The following is an 11628-nucleotide window of genomic DNA, read 5'->3' on the forward strand; positions in this document are numbered from 1 at the left end:
CTGTATGCCATCTGGCTGAGAGCCTAGCGAACGTCGTATTGTACTGATTACAACTTCTCAGCTCCGTTATCGTCTGTGCGGGGACACCACCAAGGGTTCCTCGATTACTCCTTCCCAAATGTCAGTTTCTAACACTCTAATGTAAGTGACCCCCCCAGTGGTAATTACCAAGCATGTGGGGTTGTACAGTACTGTGCAAAAGTTTTAGGCAGGTGTGAAAAAATGCTGTAAAGTAAGAATGCTTTGAAAAATAGACACACGAGTGAGCAGAAGAAAAATCAAATCAATTTGGGTGTCACCATCCTTTGCCCTCAAAACAGCATCAATTCTTCTAGGGAACCTTGCACAAAGTCCTGGATTTTGTTGGCATATAGTTAGGTGTATAATTAAACAAGCATACCAAATAGGTGTTAACGAGGAAGGACCCCCAATTAAACAAAAACAAAGCAAAGAGCTCAGAATTTTCATTTGAATTTTGTTGGTTCTTTCACTCTTAGTGTTAGGGAACACTATTTCTTATGCTCTCTCTGAATATCTCCCTACCTTCTCTGCTGACTGCTTTCGTTTCCCTGTCTCCATGCCGCGCAGCTCCATTTTTTGAAGAATACTAATACAAAATCATTGAGCTTTGGTCAAAAGGATATCAAATTATGGACAAGTTTTGTTCCATGATAGTGAGGCCAGTTTTGAAGCCAACAGCGAATAAATCACATTTTAGCAATTTCACATCCAAGCCTGTGTGTTGGTCGTATAATGAAAGCAAAATGTAGCAAGGACTATGGCTGAAAAGGTATGTACCGATGCAGTCATTTTAGGGGGTTCACTCTAGCGTGGATTTTCATAAGAAGCCCAATAAGAAGCCAACCTGTATTAGACAGGCAGTGCATTTTGTTGCATGATTTTGAGCTTGGGTTCAAGATGTCCGGTATAAGTTTTGTTGCTAACGTGGCTAGGTTGAAAAAGTCTACCTATAACTACCTGCTACCTATGACTGTTGTAAAGGATACATTGTTGAAGGTGAGAGGGCTGGGTACAATGGCAGAACCATTTCATAAAGCTTCTATCACACACTTAGTTATGTTAGCACTGGGTCTGGTTCCCAAGAAAGAGGGAAAGCAAGTTCAGGCTTATCCAAGATATTTCACATCCGGAAGGCAGGTGGCTTAAGACAAGGTAGATATGGATGCCTTTTGGTGCAATACCAATCATTATAGTGTCTTGAACATCAGGGAGACTGTGGCAGTTGCGTTGATGGCCAAAATAGACTCTTCCAATGCATCTTGACAGTGTTAAATATACTGAGTGTTTGATAATTTTCTCTGAATTGTCCCCTAAAATTCACAAGGTTACTTTAATGGAAATCAGATAGAAAGAAGTCTCCCTTGTATTTGTTGCTCCCTTCCTCGCACATTGAGCCGGCTACAGGTGAGCAGCCGCTCCTGTTCTCGGAATAAAATATATCTCCTCCGCAAAAAGGACACATATGCCGGTCGATTTACAAAACAGTAAATACTCTTTAAAACAGTCAACATTGATGTAGAGGCTGTTGCTAAGTGACATTTGGCCTTCCATACCTCTCCTGATAGCTGAGTGAAGAGTGCATCAGAAGGTCAGTGTTGCTTGTCCTGTGCCTGTACCCTTTGATTCTGTATTGCTGGTGCGTGGTTTTAGCCACCCGGTATTAGTGAGGGATGATATTTCTTTTTCACAATATAATTACAATTAGCATTAGCATAACATTTACCATAACGTTATGGGTGACCTAAAATCTGAGAGCATTTGCTAAAATGTGTTTTTGGAAACAATGACTCCAGTGATGGCAGTTGTGCAAACTGTTTTCGTAAACATGTTGATGATCTCTGAGCCGATATACTGTCCCATAAATGGTAGCGTTATTAACGATGTTATCTGTGTAATCTATCCTATCTCTTGTTTTAAGGGAAATCTGCTGCGCACTATATATCAATTAGTTTAACCCTGTCTAGTCTATTGCATTGCAGTGATGGTATTTTTCATCATTTTCTTCATCGCATTCACCTTTGTCATGCCTGTTTGACACCAGCTTGCTTAGTTTAGTAATCACTGTTGTATGTAACAGCCGAATGGTATATAAATATCAAATTTTTTCTCTGCAGTGTAGTTTAACAGCTGATTTACACTCAAAATAACTATTCAGTGCCCCAATACTTTTATAATGCTTTATAGAGACTGTGTATATATATATATATATATATATATATATATATATATATATTACATCAACTTTTTTATCCTATAGATTCTCAATTTTTTTAACGGTTGTGTACTTGGTTCATGCTGGCCTAACTCGTTGTATTTAAAGAACAACTCAATTATGTATTGTGTAATAAAGTATGACACACACTAATGTTTCAAAAATAAGTGTTTAGCTCGATTCATATAATATTTGTAAGGTTCTATGCCTTTTATCTTCGAGGTGTTGTTGAATGTAACGTGAAGAGATACAGTAAATAAGAAGACTTTGAGGTTTGGTATTAGAAGGGAATGGGAACACAGAACCAAGAGAGCAAGCTGTCCGTAAGTGTTGTAAAACAATTCCCTGTAAACACAAATCATTGTTACTCCATTTACTTTATAGCTCTAGACACCTTTATGGTATAATATGTGTAAGAAATGAAGAGAAGAAAGTGATAAAAGCACTGAACGGTACAAAGTACAGCACAGATTATAAAGCAATTCACAGCTCAATTAAGTCTCACACTTTTTTCACGTCTTTTTTTTTTTCCTCCAGACTTAAGTTGTAAACATCTAATTTAGGCTGGAAAATGTTCAAAAATGGTGTCACTTGTAGCATCTGGGATACAGACTGTAGAACCACCTCTGATCGTTAGCCTTTAGTTTATAGTTCTGACACATCGCCGTTTATGTTGAAGTTGTTTTGATACTCAGGTTTATACAGTTAAGTTGAACGTTTATGAAATGTCTCAAGACTTAAGAGCTGGCAACAGAAGACACCATCTGATTTTCGGGCACACTAATTGAAGCTCTATATTAGACACATGCATTTCACACACCTACTGTTTAACACTCTGTACTTTTGACGTTGTTGTGACAAATGACTGCAGCACAAACTTGCATAGACTTAGTTCCCTTCTACTATTGATATTGCATTATGGTATATGATATTGCATTATGGTATATGGTATATGGTATTGCATTATGGTATAGTGTCTCCTGCACTCTGCAATACTTACAGTTCACAAACAATTGATACAACTGTTAACATGACTATTCCTTAAAATGTTTAACTGTTCACTTAACTTGTTTACAACTTAAAGTCTTCTATACTCTCCTCCCAAACTTCCCAGAAAGATCCCATCTCTAGAAGGATATTGACATTTTTGAGAAAGTTCAGAGAAAGGGTACTAAAATGGTAATTGGTTTGTAGAATGGAAATTATAAAGAAAGACTTAGGGATCTTAATATGTATCCCTTGGAGGAAAGAAGACAGAGAAGAGATGTGAAAGAAACAAGAAGTCCTAATCTAAAACTAGAGGGTCAGAGGCTTAGACGTCATTTAAGGACATTTTACTTTACTGAGAGAGTGGTAGATAAATAAAGCAGCTTCGCAGCAGAAGTAGTAGATGCTAATACCGCAACAAGCATGACATAGTCATGAAGCAATACTCAATCTTAGACAACACCAGAGCTGGCTACGGTCTGAGTCTTTGCATTAAAACAAATAGACAGGTTAGATGGTCTGAATGGTTCTTATATTTCATCTAATTCTGTGCAATCTAAGCTCAGAATACATTTTGTTTACTTGTGATGTATAATAATACTAATATTAGTATATTTTTACATATTTTTTGCCCTAAAATACCTGACATGTAACCCAAGTTTGAAGTGTCATATATGATTTAGCTCCTTGGCAAGCCATATAGCCATGAAAAATTAGATATATGGTCACATAGTGTGATTAAATCCCCAATATTTATGCCTTAGATATTAGGTGTTTTTGAATGGTATTCACTGGGCATACACCGAATTCATGCTTTGTTTTATGTGTTTATTGGTCATTATTATTCTAGCAGCAACCCAGGAATCTGAATGTTTTGTGTATTTTTGGTGCTGTGAATATTTGCTGATTCTTGCCAAATCTTAGGGTTGAGAAGCCCCTCCTGACACATAGGTGCCTCTTTAGTGGTGTTCAGAGAAGGCTTTAAATTGTTTGAGAGTCTGTTTTTTGCCTTGCTTTGTGCACTGGGGCACAGTCATGCTGGAATAGAAAAGGGCCTTCCACAAACTGTTCCCACATAGTTAGAAGCATAGCATTGTCTAAATGTCTTGGTATACTGAAGCATTAAGATTTCCCTCACTGAAAGTAACGGGCCCAACCTCTGAAAAACAGCCTCATACCCATACCTGGGAACTTCTTGGCTCCGGCTACCCGGAGCCTTCCGTTGCGGGCCACGGCCAGGACTGCACAGTGACGTCAGCGGGCAAAATGGGCAGGGTGTGTCAGCACCCCGCTCTCGCGACCCGGAGGATTCGGGTCTTGAAAGGGAGAACCGGAGGAGCAGTGCTCACCTGGCAATCTCCGGGTCAAACCTGGAGGGTTCCCAGGTATGCTCATACCATTATTCCTCTTTCACCAAACTTTACAGTTGGCAAAATGCAGTCAGATAGGTAAAGTTCTCCTGGAATCCACCAAGCCAGACTCGCCCATCAGACTGCCAAACAGAGAAGCGTGATTCGTCACTGCACCAGAACACGTCTCCACTGCTTCAAAGTCCAGTGGCGGCGTGCTTTACACCACTCAGCCCAACGCTTGACATTGTACTTGGTTATGTGGGGCTTGCATGAAACGCATTACATGAAGCTCCTGCCGCAAAGTTTTTGTGCTGATATTAATGCCAGTGGAAGTTTGGAACTCTTCAGCACTGGGTGACCCCACTCTGTGACTTTATGTGGTCTGAGTTGCTGCTCTTCCTAAATGCTTTACAAACTGACTTATTGCAAAGGTGGCATCTTATCACAGTACCATGCTTGAATTCACTGGGCTCCTCAGAGCAACCTATTTTTTTCACAAATGTGTTTAAATGCAGACTAGGCTAGGTGCTTGATTTTATACTCCTTTGGAAATGGCTCTAATTGAAACACCTGAATTCCATAATTAATAGGTGTGTTCCAATACTTTTCCTGATATAGTGTAGTTTCTCTTTGAGCATAAAATACAAAGCTGTAAACAGTAATGTAGATTAGCAAGATAAAGGTGTGGAGGTGTGTTAGAGTGAGGATGTTTTAGTTTTAGTGTGAGTGTGTATGTGTGTCAGTGTGTGTATGTGTATAAGTGTGTGTGCTAGGCCAGGCCCGGACAGGGACAAAAAATAGGCCTGTGCATTTAAGCCTGAGCAGCCCATTAAGCCCGCCGTATTTATTTATTTATTTATTTTTTGTTAAAGCCCACCCTTCATGTACTTACTCACTCATTCACACAAATCATTAGCACATTCATTAATGCAGTGTCACAAATCATTCAAGCAATTCATCCACACATGAATTCATTAATTGTCATTCGCATTCACACAATTCATCCACACATTTATTCATTCATTCTCATATGCATTCATACTACCCCCTCTCCCCATCTTATCTGCCCCTTCTCACTACTTTCCCCCTTTTCACTATGTACCCCCTTCCCCACTTCTCAATATGTACCCCCTCTCACTATCTATCCCCTCTCCCCCTTTCTCACTATCTAACCCCCCTCTGCCCCTTCTCACTGCACCCCCTCTCTCACCCTACTTACCTTGACCTCCCCCGGGTTAGCCCCCATATTAAGAATTTTTACAAAAGATCATTGCATTTGTTAGATCTTTGTTAGATCAGGTTTGATCAACTGTTTTTTTCGTTAGATCTACTCTAAAATAGGCAATATTAACAATCTTTTTCAGGGGGGGCTAACCTGTAGCCAGCACCCCCTCAACAAAAATTTCAACAAAATGTTACTGATTATGATAGCTCTGCGTTAGATCAGGTTTGATCAGACAAAATTTTTGTTAGATCTAGTCTAATTACTGAGATATTGCATATTTAATGAGGGGGGGCTGGCCCCCCTCAACTGAAATTTGTACATTTTTTTTATGGATTTTGGTAGATGTTCGTTAGATCCAGGTAGATCAACAGTTTTTTTCGTTAGATCTATCACGCAGGAGGCGGTGTTCACAATCCTATTTTGTGTGTGGGGGATGGGTATACATACGAGTTGGCCCCCCCTCAACTGAAATTTGGATTTTTTTTTATGGATTTTGGTAGATATTCGTTAGATCCATTTAGATCAACAGTTTTTTTCCAAATTTCAGTTGAGGGGGGGCCAGCCCCCCCCCCCTCATTAAATATGCAATATCTCAGTAATTAGACTAGATCTAACAAAAATTTTGTCTGATCGAACCTGATCTAACGCGGAGCTATCATAAGCAGTAACATTTTGTTGAAATTTTTGTTGAGGGGGGGCTGGCTACGGGTAGCCCCCCCTGAAAAAGATTGTTAATATTGCCTATTTTAGAGTAGATCTAACGAAAAAAACTGTTGATCAAACCTGATCTAACAAATGCAATGATCTTTTGTAAAAATTCTTAATATGGGGGGGGGCTAACCCTGGGGAGGTCTTACCTTGTTGCCGGAGCAAGCAGCAACTGCGACCGGGCCCGCGGCAGGGCCGGATTGACTTAGGGGCTGATGGAGCTGCAGCTCCAGGTCCCTACCTTAAAATAGGCCCAGTCAGGACCGGGAAGACCAGGACCGGGAAGCCCCCACCAGGGCCGGCCTTAGGGGTCTGCGGCCGCACAGGGCTTAAATTAAAACATCGAGGATTTTTTTAACGGCCGTAAGGCCGGCCCTGGTGGGGGCTTCCCGGCCCCTTAGAGTGGCGGACCCGGTCGCAGTTGCGGCGGACCTAAGGGGCCCTGCGTTAATGCAGCCGTAGAGGCCGCGTAGGCCCAGTCAGTCCGGTCCTGACTGGGCCTATTTTAAGGTAGGGACCTGGAGCTGCAGCTCCATCAGCCCCTAAGTCTTTTATCTGTGGCTGTAAATACCGTACTCTCGCCTATGCAGGAACACATTGGATAACTGGACGTGGGTGAAGAGCAATAATAATTTGTGTCTGTACATAGCATATGCCGCATGCCGTAATGTTGTGACCCTGGCCACATAATGTAGATAGATAATAATGGGTCTTTTATAGGCATATGGTGATTACATGTGCCAAAAAGGGTTATTAAGTTATTTGGGAGAGTTTGATTAAAGACTACCAATGATTGCTGCTATCATTAAGTGCTTCTCGATAGAAGCATCTGCAATCGCGGTTTCAGCTGCCACAGGCAGCTTCAGGGAAGGGGGGGGGTATTGAATGGCTCCCCACACAAGTGTGGGGGCCTGATCCAACACCCCCCTGCTGCCTGATCGCTCCATGAGAGCGTCAGTGCAGCGTTAACCCCTTCAATCGCGGCATTGAAGGGGTTAATTCCCATTTTTTAGTGGGTTCTGCTGCTGGTGGTCTGCCTGGAAGCCCAGGCAGACCAGCAACAGCAAAAACGAGCCCCCAGAAGTCCTCTGATCAGTCCTGTAGGACTGATCAGAGAGACTCCTCCCCTACAATCTCCAGTCTATTGGAGATTGTGTCCCAGGCAGCTTCAGGGACAGGGAGACAGGGTTCTTTGGTCTCCACATGAGTGTGGAGACCAGACCCCCCCACCCCCACCCTTCCTCAGTTGACCCCTACCCCCCTCTTCCTCAATTAACCCCTTCAATGCTGCGATTGTGTATGACCCCCATCGCAGCATTGCAGGGGTTAATATTAGTCCCCACAAGCTTGTGGGGACTAAATATCAATCAATGCTGTGCTTCAATGGAGCATCAGCATTGAAAGAGTTAAAAATAATAATAATAATAATAATAATAAAAAAAAAAAATAATAAAATAATAATAATAATTTAAAAAAAATAACAGCACTGACCTGAAAGTCCAGGGTGCTTCCAGGTCAAATGCTGGGCTGATCAGATTGCTCCTGGCCAATAGGAGTGATCGGATCATTATGGCAGCCCACGGATGACCCTGCTCTACAAAGAGAGAGGGGTCATCTAGGGTAATTATGAAAAAACACAAAATATTAATAAATGAAAAAATCATAATTATTACCTGATCACTTGTCGGTGACATTTTAAGTCGCTGATTATTGATCGGTCTCCCTGATTGATGTCAGCGGCCTAAACCTGTCACTTACAAGTAATCTGATGAAAAAAAATATTTAAAAAAAATGTAAATGCACATGTTCCAGTTTTGCCCTCATAGCTTCCTCAAAAAATACATGAACCATGCATGTGAGGTCTTGTTGGAACCGGGAGGGTGTTGGTGAACAAAATGTGGTGTTTTTTTTCCAGTGTTACACATATGCTGTGCAAGAAATAAATTGCAACACTGAAATGTATGCGTTAAAAACGCAATAAAATAATTTCCCTGTGAAGTTTGGCAGACATCAGTGAAGAAATGGCTGGCTGAAAACTGTCAAAACTACCCTAGTTGAACACCTTGACTCGTCTACTGTTCATAAATATATACTTTTATGGGGTAATTTACAGTGGGGGGCTTCCAAAATGTCCCAAATGGGATATGGGCCCAGGAAACCAATTTCTGAAAACTTGCGCATGTTCCAGCTATGGCCTCATGGCTTCCTCAAAAAATGCATGAACCATGCATGTGAGGCCTTGTTGGAACCGGGGGGTGTTGGTGAACAAAATGTGGTGTTTTCTTCCACTGTTGCACATATGCTGTGCAAGAAATAAATTTTAACATTGAAATGTATTTGTTAAAAACGCAATAAAATAAATTTTCCGTGAACTTTGGCAGACATCAGTGAAGAAAAGGCTAGCTGAAAACTGTCAAAACTACCCTAGTTGAACACCTTGACTTGTCTACTGTTCATAAATATATACTTTTATGGGGTAATTTACAGCAGGGGGCTTCCAAAATGTCCCAAATGGGATATGGGCCCAGGAAACCAATTTCTGAAAATTCCAAATGTGAAAACGAAAATGCGCATGTTCCAGTTTTGCCCTCATAGCTTCCTCAAAAAATGCATGAACCATGCATGTGAGGCCTTGTTGGAACCGGGGGATGTTGGTGAACACAATTTGGTGTTTTGTTCTGCAGTTGCACATATTCTATACAAAATATAATATAAAATCTAAAGCAACATTGCAACATATGCAAAAAAACCCCCAAAAATATAAAAATACCTCAAAATTTGGCAGCAATTGGCGATAAAATCCCTGTTTGAAAAGTGTCAAAATGACCCTAGTTGTACACCTTGACTTATCTACTGTTCATAAACATATAATTTTGGGGGGGTAATCAGTATCTGTGACAACTATTGCAGTTATTAGACTACCATGCCAAATTTGAAAAAAATTACATTTCAAAAACGTGATGCATGCCTTGCAATATTTGCCCTATGCTGGTCAAAATAGATAAAAATCCTGGCCATGTTGGGTGGTTTCCAAATCAGGACAAGTTAATGAATATATTTGGGATAATTTTTTCCCATTGGTTTAATGTGTGTACAATTTGTATGTATACAAAACTGTAAAAAAAATGCGTTTTTTCATTTTTTCCCCACTTTTTCCAGTTTTTTTCAAACAAAACAATGTACTACCCAGCTTACTATGGTTTCAAATGAAAGCCCTACTTGTGCTGAAAAAAACCAATATATGATTTGTGTGGGTGCACCAATTGATAAGAGAGAAATTACAGTTGAAGAAAGACATGGCAAAAACGGCTCCGGTCCTTTAGCGACACGTTAGTATCAAAATCCCGGTCCTGAAGGGGTTAAATCAGACTACTTACGTTTTAAAACCTTTGTAATTGCCCCCAAGTGCTTTCACTAACATACCAGTTAAAGTAAATATCAGTATGTCATATTCACTCTCCCTTACTGCTCTTGACAAGTGATTCACATTACAATACACTAACATAGACAATCAGATAAGGACATATATAAGCCAGGGGCCAAAGCTCAAAAATGTTACCTAAAGCAAGAAAAAGCTCAAGGCCAAAGTAACCTAAAAGACAGCACAACAGGCAGTGGCCCCAAGTGGCGTAAGGCCAGGGGCATACTTCTGCCTCGGGATGACGATGCTCCTTTAGCACATTGTCCTTTTGCTGGTGTCATATCAGCACATGAGATGACCTCTGACCTTGCCCCAGACACCAAGATTCCTAGTTTACAGCTCTGAAAGTGAACATGTTTCGGTACTGCCTTCCTTGATTGCCTTCTGATGAGTGGAGTCGCAAGTCATCTTCCTCCCTCTTGCTAGACATTGTACTCCATACCATCCTAAAACCATTATTAATGGTGATTTTTTAAAACGGTAACAGATCGCCCTATTTGGGCAGTTACACAGTGCTACATAAGCTTAGGTTGCCTGTTTTCCCAGTAATGTGCCATACGACAATTGTAACAACTAAACCTCTATATAATGCACCCAGTACAGTGTCATTGAGAATAAATTAAGATTTCATATATTTATTGAAATAGATTTGAAGATTTAAATGGATACCTTTTTATTGAGTCCACATTAAAAAGATGTAAATTTACATAATATTGCAGGACCTCAGAGCTTTTGTCTTTAAATTTAATGTGAAAGACAAAGTAACATTTTTATATTATTTAGAATAGAGAAAATGTATTGACGTGTAGTTAGATGTTTTGTAGCGTTACCACTAAATAAAACTCCATGCACTTTTGGGTCTAGTATGTCTAACGGTCTTTTCTTGAGAGGTGACGTTATCTTCCTATGTTGGTGGTATGGAAACATATCACATTTTTTGAAGCAACTGGGAATAGAGTTATGTTACATACAAGAGATTGCATCAGGTCATCCCTGTGCTCGGCAGCAATAGCCTGCATCTACTGTTAACTGCACTTCCCATGATGCTCAGCCAGCATCATGGAAGTACTATGTCTGGCTGAGCCTCACAGGAATTCGATGTGTTCTTTATTTTTAATATGCATGTCTGTGCTGACAAAAATGTAGCGTGTTTTAAGTAGCGATGCAAGCGTAGCATTATAAAGTGCAATTGCTTGTATTGATGAGTTCCACAAGAGCGATTCTAACTTCAAATTATTTGCTCTAGTTCTGTTACTCACAAGATTACTTACCAGTTTTACTTACCAGTAAAATGTCTGTAAGTGAAGAAAAAGGTGTTTGTTAATGTGCTTATGAAAAACAATATTCCATATAACCTTTATTCTATATAGCAGTGATTCATCCATGTTATTTAAGCACACGGTGCCAATCTGCCAACCAGGAAATGTTTACACTTTAAGGAGGACATTCCTTTCATTGTTACGTTGAAGCGGTTGATGGTACTCTGCCCTTTTTAACTGCACAGTATGAAAAGTAATGACATAAATGCTATAATATCTTAAATATGATGACAAAGAAGTACCATTTGACCATCTAATCTGCCTCCTTATTTATTGCATGTAAAATGTAACTTGTGATGGGTGAGAGGTACCTTTACATTTGTCCCTTTTGCAAATGCATGGAGAGACTCTGTACCCCCGCAGCTATTTGCTGAGCAGGCAGG

The sequence above is a fragment of the Sceloporus occidentalis genome, unplaced genomic scaffold (assembly GCF_023333645.1).
Source record: "Sceloporus occidentalis isolate IW3139 unplaced genomic scaffold, rSceOcc1.0.p SCAF_135, whole genome shotgun sequence".
Taxonomy (NCBI): Eukaryota; Metazoa; Chordata; class Lepidosauria; order Squamata; family Phrynosomatidae; genus Sceloporus; species Sceloporus occidentalis.